Source organism: Papaver somniferum, chromosome 3, assembly GCF_003573695.1.
Source record: "Papaver somniferum cultivar HN1 chromosome 3, ASM357369v1, whole genome shotgun sequence".
Taxonomy (NCBI): domain Eukaryota; kingdom Viridiplantae; phylum Streptophyta; class Magnoliopsida; order Ranunculales; family Papaveraceae; genus Papaver; species Papaver somniferum.
The window spans coordinates 179,260,201-179,271,921 of record NC_039360.1 but is presented as its reverse complement, the minus strand read 5'-3'; positions in this window follow the sequence as shown (position 1 = coordinate 179,271,921).

The window sequence follows — 11,721 nt, the reverse complement described above, 5'->3', positions numbered from 1 at the left end:
AAGATTTTGTTAACGAGGAAACCGCAAATGCAGCAAAACCCCGGGACCTAGTCCAGAATTGAATACTCTCATAATTAAGCCGTTATACAAAATCAACCTAACTTCGTATAGTTGAGACCAAGCAACTAAACCTATAGTTCACCTAGTTTCTTCAGTATCACTGCGCTTCCGACATTCAATAAGTGCACGCACTGGAACAATTCCTTTGGTTCGTATTCTAAACAGTAAAGGAACAACAAATCTGTTTGGTAACAACTCTAGTCAATCTCAGTGATATGAGTTAGACAAATGCTCTTTTGTTTAACCCAATAAACTCCTTTTTGGGGTTTATATCAATCTATCCAACAACTACCAAAGTAGCAGAGTTTAGATTATGCAATCAATAAATATTGATGCCGATCTAATCAATCAAATCTATCAAAGATAAATCGATTATAGTTGGATCCAAGCCGATCAAGTTTTGTGCACACCAAAGATTATGAACCCAAATCAGAAATCTTCTTCGTCTTTAAATCTTCTTAAATCTCCAATAGACACCTGCACACCACAACTTGAATCTCTTGTGATCAATCACGCACATAACGGAGTATGTTAACAATGGATTATCACAAGACGTCTTTAGATCTGCATACAATTCTAAAGATCCCGTCGACACTTCAATCTAGTTTGAGTGAATCTTATATCAGAAGAGAAGATTCTCAAGAATAAACAAACTAGGTACAATCAAAGTTCAACAACCGTTAGTCAATCAAATCAAATCGAAAACTAATAATACTGCAATTATCTAGTTTCCCACCAACGGTACTCGTAGAGCTTCTTGATCCCACAGAAGTCTTTAAATGAGCGGTTATAAGAGATTTCTCCTAATTAGGGTACTTTCCTCTCCGAATAGACGACTCCACTAGTAACAACACAACAAGGTAGTTTTGCTGGCTCTTAGGATAGTTTGTTCGAAATGCAAACTTGGGTATTTATAGACCAAGGAAGTTTGTACACCAAGGAATTTCCAAAATCGAAAATATTCTCAAGATATGCAATATATTTCCAAATTCGGTTTTCATAATTCCTAGAAATGCTCTGTCTAATATTAACCGAAATCCTACTAGAAAATATCCAATTAGTAAATGCACATTACCAATTTTTATTTTCCAGAGATATGCATTTTAATTGCTGGTAATTAAAAGCATATAAAATTAACAACCTTAATTAAAAGATTTCCAACTTATTTCGGTCAGGGGTTTCTTGAGTTATTAAGGAATATATTTGAACAACAAAAGATAAGAGTTACTGAACATGTTCAAAGTATGTCGACATCTTATTTCTTTGTAATCCTCTTTCATATTTACAATCTTGGTACCTATTATACCACACTTCCAAACAAGCTTAGAACTGGTTCATCTGATTTCCAAGAACTATGTGATTGATCAAATCAACATACTAATCATGGGTTTACGGTTCTACCAAAGACAAGGATCGGTTCTACCTTAATATGGTTACTGGGACTGGTTACATCAGTTACCAAATTGGTCACGTCATTTACCAGGACCGGTTACCATATTCTCATGGTATTACTTATGATCGGTCACACCAATTACCATGATCGGTTACACCAATTACCAGGACCGGTTACACCAATTACAAGGATCGATTACACATTCTTTTGTGATCGGTCACATCAAATACTAGGATCGGTTACACCAATTACTAGGATCGGTCACACCAATTACAAATATCGATCATACCATCTTAGATGATTACTTAGGATCGGTTACACTAATAAAAGTCATACCAATACATAAGTCAGGGATTGTGACTAGTTTTACCAAGATACATAACAGGTTATTATCGGTTCTACTAACTCACACATATTGGTAATCCAAAGATATGCAATGAATAACAATACCAATAAGCCTAGCGATTTCCCTTTCGATTCACAAAACAAGTTCATGAATGTAGTTTCTTTAAATGAATGTAAACATTATTTCCTAGGACAAAATCTTCACCATACCCATACACGTAATCACAATAGCATTCATACGATTATGTCGATGTCTTATATACGAAGTTCAAAAGATAGGGGTTATACTTCGTATTGTAATTCCTTAACACTATGTCTACTAGAGTGTAATCATTCACAGCTTCGCAGTTATGTTTTCAATATAGCACGACTTGAAAGATACGTTGGGAAGGAAACAGTTCAAGTCAAAATATTACTAACCTCAAGAGGAAGGATGGTGTCGTCGATATAGCTTGTTACTTCTTCACATTCTTCAAGTCTCCGAGTAATACTTGTATGTATCATTATCCTAATCTTTCTAGCCTAACCTATACGAAGTTGTCTCTAGTACATAATCAAGCGACTCTTTAATTGAGTTTTGATTCACTAAAATATGACAACCAAACTTGACATACCAACGCTTGGTGGGTTCAACCGAGCTATGCTCTAACAATCTCCCCCTTTGTCAATTTTAGTGATAAATATCTTACAATCATATGGATAAACAAATTACAAAACTTCATTATATATACGCTTGATTCCAAGTTTCAACGGCACAATACCCTGCATATATTCAATCCATAAATGCCATTGAAGACATTAAATAAAAAAGCTAATACTCCCCCTTAAGGTTAGATAGGTAGATTTTCAATCCGCACATCTTTGTTCTTTCCCTTTGTAGTCCAAATAAGTACAATCATCATATGATATGTTTTCCCCCCTTAGTCAATGCTTTACTCTTTCGTTAGATATAACGTTTAAGCATAATTGTCCGTTCCTAAGTGATTACAAATCACTTTGTTTGCTCCATATATTTCTCCCCCTTTTTGTCACAAAATGACAAAGGTATGAGCAAAAAATCGAAAGGATTTTACAATCTAAAAGAATTGTACAACCTATAAGAGTTAAGCACGAGGGTTTCATATACCACTTTAGATAATCAATATCAAAAACTACAAGTAATTTGGTTTTAATATGTTATCAAGGAAACAATTGCCCAAAGCAATTTTCCCTAATAGTTTAACAAATTGACTAAGAAAACTCAGTTCCATTGCTAAACCGATTGCACAATTACATTTCGCTTGTTTTGATAATACCAAAATAAAGATCAGAATTAACTTTATTTTTCTCATCAGACACTAATTATTCAGACAATAACTTAGACCTTTCACATTGGACAAGACAAATACTAGGTTAGTTAACTAATATTTCTTGCTAAGGCATTCGATTAGACTTGAATAACCAAATCCTTTGCTTTTGATAAGTCTAACTAAGATCAGAATTAACTTAGTTTATCTTATCCATAATCGAATTGGAATAAACAAATGATCATATTAGAGCACTGCTCGGTCGAACTCGCATGCGTTGCTATCTCAAGTATGTTTGTCAATATTAGTGATCAAAATTATATGTCTTGATTTCTAGTTTACTTATGACTAAGTCTCGGTCTAGGATAGTTAAGTGTAGTTGAGATCCAGACTCCATGGCGATCATCTTATAAAGACGAAGAACTACTCGAGGAACAAGTAGAACTTCATCCGAAAAAAGGTATGTCGAGACTTGAACTTATCTACCACTCAAAAGTCTACCCTATCTCCTACTCTTGAGACAATAATCGTATGAGTATGATAGTTTTCATACATACACATTTGCTATTTCGAGCCGAGTTTACTCGCCTATCTTTTTCTCGAAATATGTGTTGGTGGGCTTTTGCTTTAACCATTTTCATCTTTACCCGTGACGAAATTCATGATGACGTTTCAATCTTGAAAATAGCTTTGATGACGATAGTCGTGGATAACGATTTTTATAACATTATAGAAGAATGTTTCAATCATTGAAATGTAGATTTGAGATTACCAACTATGGATATAAGCATATATAGTGTGTTCGCACATTAGTGTATAAATCCATGTGCCGGAAACCAAGTGCGTGCATATGTGTGCATGCGGTATTGGTGAAGGAGACAGGTTGAGTACGCTTACCCGTACGCGTACCAGCGGAAGTTTTCATACCGAAAATTTCTGCTGAGTTTGTAGTTTGCAAACTAGTAAACCAGTCACCTTAGGTACGCATACCCGTACGTGTACCCACAGAAGTTTTCGAACCGAAAATTTCTGTTGAGTTTGTAAACTCAAATCCGGTAGCTAAAGTACGCATACCCGTACGCGTACCCAAGTTGGTTATTTTTCAAATCGGTAGTTCATCAACTTAAAACAATAATTTATAAGGAATGCAATCTTTGCAAACCGTGGCTATATTGTTCATGAATTGATTCAAGTGGATCAAACCGATTTTGTTTCAATCGTGTCTATGAATAAAGACCTAAGCAATTGAACAACTCTTCAACTAGTTCTTATGAGTCGTTTTAACTAGTTATGAGAAAGATGAATACGGTTAATATGAAAGTGCTCATATGGCTAACCATTGGTTAACTATTTTTGAACCAACTAAGTGTACACGTTTAGGTACGATTACTCAAACCTAAATGAATACATTTTATTTGTGTGTGACAAGCTAAGTTTCGATCCAACGGTTGAAAGATATTAGCTTGGTTGAATCAGGTTTTTCATCTAATGGTGATTATTGAATGCTTTGTTACCAAGGTAACTTAGATTGCAAACCCCGATTTGAAAACTATATAAGAGGAACTCTAGCAACTGGAAAAACTAATCCCCACACCTCCTGTGTGATACTAGTTTGTTTTGCCAGAGTCGATTCTCCTTTAACCTTAGGTTTCTTCTCGAGACCCTGTAGCTTAACGACTAAAAGACTTCATTGGGATTGTGAAGCCAGACGAAACTACTTCTTTTGTAGTTGAGCGATCTGATTTTGCCATTTTCTATCGTACGAGTTCAATTGAATAATCGACTGAGATTATATCTCCGATAGGGCAAGATAAAAAGAAATCACAAACATCTTCGTCTCATCGTTTGTGATTCCGTAATATCTAGTTTCGCTAAACGATTTAGATTATTGTGAGGTGATTGATAATACTAGGTTGTTCTTCGGGAATATAAGTCCGGGTTATCAATTAGCTCCTGTTCACCTTGATTTATCAAAAGACGGAACAAAAACTCATAGGTTTATCTGTGGGAGACAGATTTATCTATTATCGTAGACTTTTCTGTGTGAGACAGAATTGTTTATTAAAGCCTTCGACTTTGGGTCGTAGCAACTCTTAGTTGTGGGTGAGATCAGCTAAGGGAATCAATTGCGTAGTATCCTGCTGGGATCAGAGACGTAAGGAGCGCAACTGTACCTTGAATCAGTGTGAGATTGATTAGGGTTCAACTACAGTCTAGACCGAAGTTAGTTTGTAGTAGGCTAGTGTATGTAGCGGCTTAATACAATGTGGTGTTCAATCTAGACTAGGTCCCGGGGTTTTTCTGCATTTGCGGATTCCTCGTTAACAAAACTTCTGGTGTCTGTGTTATTTCTATTCTACATTATATTTTGTTATATAATTGAAATATCACAGGTTGTGCGTTGTATCGATCAATTGTGAAATCCAACCTTTGGTTGTTGATTGGAAATTGATTGATCCTTGGATATTGGTTTTTGGTACCATCCAAGTTTATATCTCTTGTATTTGATGAAGACTCACAGATTTCTATTTGTTTGAGTATAAATCAAATCGAGAGACAGAGATATTAACTCCTTGATATACTTTTATTAAGATTGAGTCTGACTGTCTAGTTGATTCTCTTAAAAGTATATTAGTGTTAGTTCATACAGATTGCTAATCGAAATATTGGGTGAGGTTGTTGTACCCCCGATTTTTCAGATCCCGTATTTTTTTAAGCCATAAACAATACATACAAACCAAATAAATTGACTTGTACAATTATTTTTATTAACCGAAAGCAATTGAAATGAACATAGACATTAAAGCACCGCAATTGCACCGAAATTTCGTTAAGTCTAAAACCATTGATACCAAAACAATAAAGAAATATATCAAACCAGTTTTTCTTAATCGGAAACAATTGAATCACACACACACACACATCCATCCATACATATACACATAATGAAATAAATATCAATTGTACCGAATTTTGTTAAGCAAAAGCAAAATATATGCAATAAACTCATGCTTTTCTTAAACAGGAAAACGATTAACTAACAAATTCGTTACTCAAATTACGCATCCTCTTATCCTTTTCTTCGCATCTTCGTGGGGAGGAAAATCTTTATGTTGTCATCCTCTTTCAAGATCAAAAGAACAACAACAACAACCTTTACCAGAGAAAGGTTGAATCGGTTTTAACTAATGCAAAATAACAAAAGTTGAAAACCCGAAACACATATGCTTTTATGTTAAACAAAAATTCAACATATTGTGACTTTTTCACATATGAGTTTCAATCGAAACACCTTATGATCCTTTGATAAAGCCTACCAACATGGGCTAGAACTTAATCCCGCTAAATCAAAAAGCCACACAACCCATAAGGGTTCACACATCATATGAGATCGAATATTAAAGTAAGAAAACCGAAATCAAACACCCCATACACATAACAATAATATAAAACATTTAAGCATAGGCTGTGTAATCGAAAAACTATCACAAGAAAAATCATAAAATAATAATTTTATTCATAAATAATAGTTTTATTCAGCAATAGACCTTACACAATAATTGAAAGAGATCAAAAACTGATCTTTATTTTGTTTGGATTAAGTATTACAACATATAACTTAATATCTACTGGTGCTCTTAATTTTTTATGTGCTTCTCATCTCAAAAGTATGAGCATGAACAAGGATGAGAGTGCACAGTCTCCATACAATTAGATTGCATCGGAGTAAGCCTTTTTTTGCTTACAGTGAGTATCAGAAACATAGTTCATATTTTTCTTTGGAAATTTCTGCACAAAGTATTTTCTCCCAAGAAGATGATCCTTCCTTGATCTAAGCTTATGATCATGTGGAGAAATAGTACTGATGTGAGGATTTTCAGAGATAAACAAATCTCTATTAATTTTGTAAATGAGATTTTCATAAGATTTTTTCATTTTAAGGATTTCCTTATGATGCACATCAACATGATTACTTGAAACAATTATTGAAAATTCCTGATTGTTTCCTTCGGCGGAGATTCTCTCTTTCCTTTTCTTCTGGAATTGTTCTTCATGTAAACAAGGACTGTTTCGGCATGAGTGGGGGTGGGGGACCTTTTTCCAGAAGCGAATATCAACTCTTACAACAGATTATTTTGAGTTGACTTTGTTGGATTGAGATATATTCTGTCTTTCTACTGAGGAATGATCATTCAGTTTTTTAAGAGAAGAAACTTCTTTCAATACTTTTACCACTGTATTTTGAAGAAGTATAAATTTCTTGTCAAGTGACTGAAAGTTGTATTCCTTAAGATTACTTTCATGGAATGAGTTCAAAGTTTCCTTTGGACAAGATTTCATTTGATCATCAGTAATATAGAAGTTGGTTTTTCATCATCTTCTGATTTGATGTAGTTAAGCAGACTACCATCATCATGATCTGTTTTAGACGTGACTAAACCGGTTTTATCACAGTCTGTAAAAGTCGAACAAGGACTCTTAGTGTCATCATTATCATAAGAGATTAGAACAACATCATCAGTCAGAGTACCGGGATGAGTCTCTTGATCTTGAGTAAGGGATTTACCAATGGCTTCTAGTTTGTCAGTAAGATCCATATTCTCTTTGGCTAGAGTATTTAGTTGAATGAATTTTTCTCTGATCTCATTCTTAAGAAGATTAGATTTTTTCTTTAATATTAACATCCGTGTAGACAGAGATCTTATTGGCTTTAGGAGTTTTACCAACTCTTTATCAGAATCTTCCTTTCCATCAGAGATAGACTCAGATGTTTTTGTAACTCCTGGATCATGGGTTAACGAAGTTGTAACATCTTCAACATTTGAGTATTCATACTCTTGCATAACATTAACTGAATCAGTCATAGATTCAATTCTTATAGGTTGGATCGCATCAAACACAGATTGTTAGATCTTTTCGTGTTTTCCTGCTCTAATACCAATTGAAAAGACGAGGGTACCCAAACATACCACAATCTTTAACTTTTCCACCTATAAGTACTCTTACCGAATGTGATTGTATATGGACTTAGTTGAGACAATACTACAAATCGGTATTCACACTTGTGTGATCGTCTATGGATACCAGATCGAGACAATACAACAATCAAAGTGTGATTACTTGATAATAGGTTCGGACTTAACGAAACTCTATAGGGTCACTATCAAGTAATACAGAGTTAACGTTTGTGTAATTTACTTTAAATTATAATAACAAAAATTATAATTGCGGAAAACAAAAATAAATGACACATCAAGATTTTGTTAACGAGGAAACCGCAAATACAGAAAACCCCCGAGACCTAGTCCAGAATTGAATACTCTCAGCATTAATCCACTATACAAAATCAACCTAACTTCGTATAGTTGATACCAAGCAACTAAACCTATAGTTCACCTAGTTTCTTCAGTATCCATGCGCTTCCGACATTCAATAAATGCACGCACTGGAACAATTCCTTTGGTTCGTATTCCAAACAGTAAAGGAACAACAAATCTGTTCGGTAACAACTCTATTCAATCTCAGTGATATGAGTTAGACAAAGGCTCTTCTGTTTAATCCAATAAACTCCTTTATCGGGTTTAGATCAATCTATCCAACAACTACAAAGTAGCAGAGTTTAGATTACACAATCAATAATAGGATCTTCTCAAGATGCTAAATATTGATGCCGATCTACGCAACTAATCAATCAAATCTATCAAAGATAAACCGATTATAGTTGGATCCCAGTCGATCAAGTTTTGTGCATACCAAAGATTATGAACCCAAATCAGAAATCTTTTTCGTCTTTAAATCTTCAATAAACACATGCACACTACAACCCATGAACAACGAGACTATAACTCGTCCACTAGGGACACCTAGGGGTTCAAAGGCTTGTTATACGTTCTAAGTATGACCGTAGCCTCGACGACACGGAGTTGTATTTAAATTTTAGAATTAGTTTTGTTTGATTTGCTCGAAGACTAGCAAAGTCTAAGTGTTGGGGAATTTGATAGGTGTTGTAAACACCTAGTTTTATATCTAGTATTTATGCTTCCTTTGCTATTGTCTTTGTGAATTGTATCTCTTATGTTTGCTTTTGAGTTTAATAGGTGCAATGGAGTCATTGGAGCAAAAAGAAAGTGGAACTAGCTCAAATCCAGGATTTCTTCTCATCATCTTGAAGAGAACGAAAAGACGAAGCTAGTGGCGAAAGAATGGGATCATTCCGACATTGTATGAAGAGTAGAGCATTTGAAGCGTATAAGAGTGGTGGAATTTGTGAACTGAGCTGAACTGTCAGTTTCGCAGAACTGACAGTTGAAAAGATTTCTTAGGTGGCCCTTATCAATTTGTTGGGAGCTTCTAGTAATTTTGTTCATTACATGCCCCTAAACTACATCGAATTTCATTCTCAGAGCAGAGAGCTAGCCATGGCGGCTGTTGTAAGAGAGAACCAGAGAGAGGAAGAGAGGAGTACATGGAGGCGACACCGTATTTCAGAGAGATCAAGAATTTGGAGCTGTGGAAGATGATGTTGGTTCGTGAAATGGAGGGGATCGATGTGCTGTTAATGGTGAGATCGAGAGAAGGGAGAAATTCAAGGAACTGATGGTTTTGCAGTGGCTTCGATTGAGAGAGGGTTGTGCTGATAATTAGGTTCTGAATTCAGAGTTTTGGTTGAATTTGAAAAGGGGTTTGATTGGGATGTTGCAGAAGCAGTCTGGGATGTTGTCGGTTTGAAGAAGCATATGAACTAGAAGATGGCTTTGTTGTGAAATTGAATCTGGTGTTTGCCAGTGAAGATTAAGAGAGGAATTCGTGGAGTTTCAGTTTGGTTTGGTGGTGACAAATCGAGGGTTTGAAGCAGAAATTGGAGAAGATGGTGGAGTCCTTGTTAGGGTCCGTGATGGATGAGAAAAGGGGATCGACAGCTGTGATTGATGGAGGTTCGACAGTTGAAAGCAAATTGAGAATGGGTTTGATGTTACCAGTGAGAAGTGAATGTGAAGGGGATATGTGGTAGATTTGAGTTTGCAGCAAGTGTAAGAGAATGGGTAAGCCGGAAACAGATAAAGAAATAGTGACTGCCACTGGTGATTCAGAATCGTTTGAGCTGGATGATTGTGAAAGATGAAGAAAAGGGATTGTGGCATCAGCTGATGCAGTGAAGTTGTTTGAACTGAGCTATAGGTGATTGTGGCAATGCAACTGGTGCAAGTGAAGTTGCAGGTGCTTAGTATTATAGAGCTTGGTTGCAGTTGAACCAATAAACTTTGGTTTTGGCAGTAGCTTGTGCTGTTGTAGAAGGATCGGAAGCTAAGTGTGCAACTGGTTGGCAGTATTGGTGGTCGAAATTGCAGTTGATGAACAACCAGGTACATGTTATGGTGGTTACAGTCAGGTGCTGGTGATGATTCAGAATGGAGACTGATGCTGTTGAGCATAGAATGGGTTCAGCTGGATTGTTTAGCTGAGAATGAATTAAGAGCAAGTGTTGGTTGAAAGTATGCGAGACTGTGGCTGAAAATGAAATAGGAATGCTGGTTGTTATTACAGGAAAATGGGTTCAAGCTGAAATTGGTGGTGGTTGTAGCCAAGGATAATGCAGTAATGAGCAAATCTGGAACTGCAGGAATGAAGTGATAAGTGATGTTGTTTGAGTTGGAGATGGAAATGGCTTGCTTGAGCTGTTGTTGCTGCAATGGGTTGCAGATGAGCTACAAGGTCTGGAATGCTGGGTATTTGGCAGTTGGTGGTGATAATGAGCTCAGGGAAGAATTATGAGTTTTGGGTTCTGAAAGCAATTAGATTAATACTGCAGTTACAGGAAATGAATGGAGAGGCTTAGATGTATGTTAGGACATGATGTGCAGCATACAAAGATGGACATGAAGGAAATCGATAATTGAAATTGCAGTGAGAGACTTGAAGGGTGCTTTATGGTGTTTCTGCCAGTAAGATGATGGTGCTAAGCTTCTGGGAAAGAAACAAGATGAGAAGCTACAACTTTGAGGTTCACATGGAATGTTTGTTTTGTTGCAGCAGCTGGTTATGGAGATTGTGTTGAGTCTGTGCATTGCAGGGAAGTAGGCTGTTGTGTTACTAAAGGCTGAGTTCTGGTGGCAATGGAAATGATGGCTTGGTATATGCATCTCGCCATCTGGAATAATTGAAGCAATTGTTGCAGGAAATGGTGCTGAAAGTAACGCAGTTTGTGGACGAACGGATGAATGTAAAATTGCAGGGGAGATGCCAGCAGTTTGAGGAAATGATTGAGCAAGAGATTAAGCTGTCAGTTCTCTGGAACTGACAGGCCAAATACCTGATGGGCTCAGAGTTGTGGGCTTAACTGTGTGGGCTCTTTCTAAGCAGAAGCAAACAGTTAGCCTACGTTTGGATTTGGAATTCGGGGAGGCAGTGAAGGGATATAAAACAAGTTTCATCTCTTTTATTTTAATATTTTTATTATCTCTTCTTCTACTTTTGTTCTAGGGTCTGTGAACATGATAGATTTATTTCTTCTTTGGATGAACTCCATGAACATGAGTTAGTTTTCTTTTGGTTAAGGAATAAGTTGGAATTCCAAACATGATTTTTATGCAATGAATTAGTTTTGTCTCCATACTTTGTTGCTTATGATTCACTATT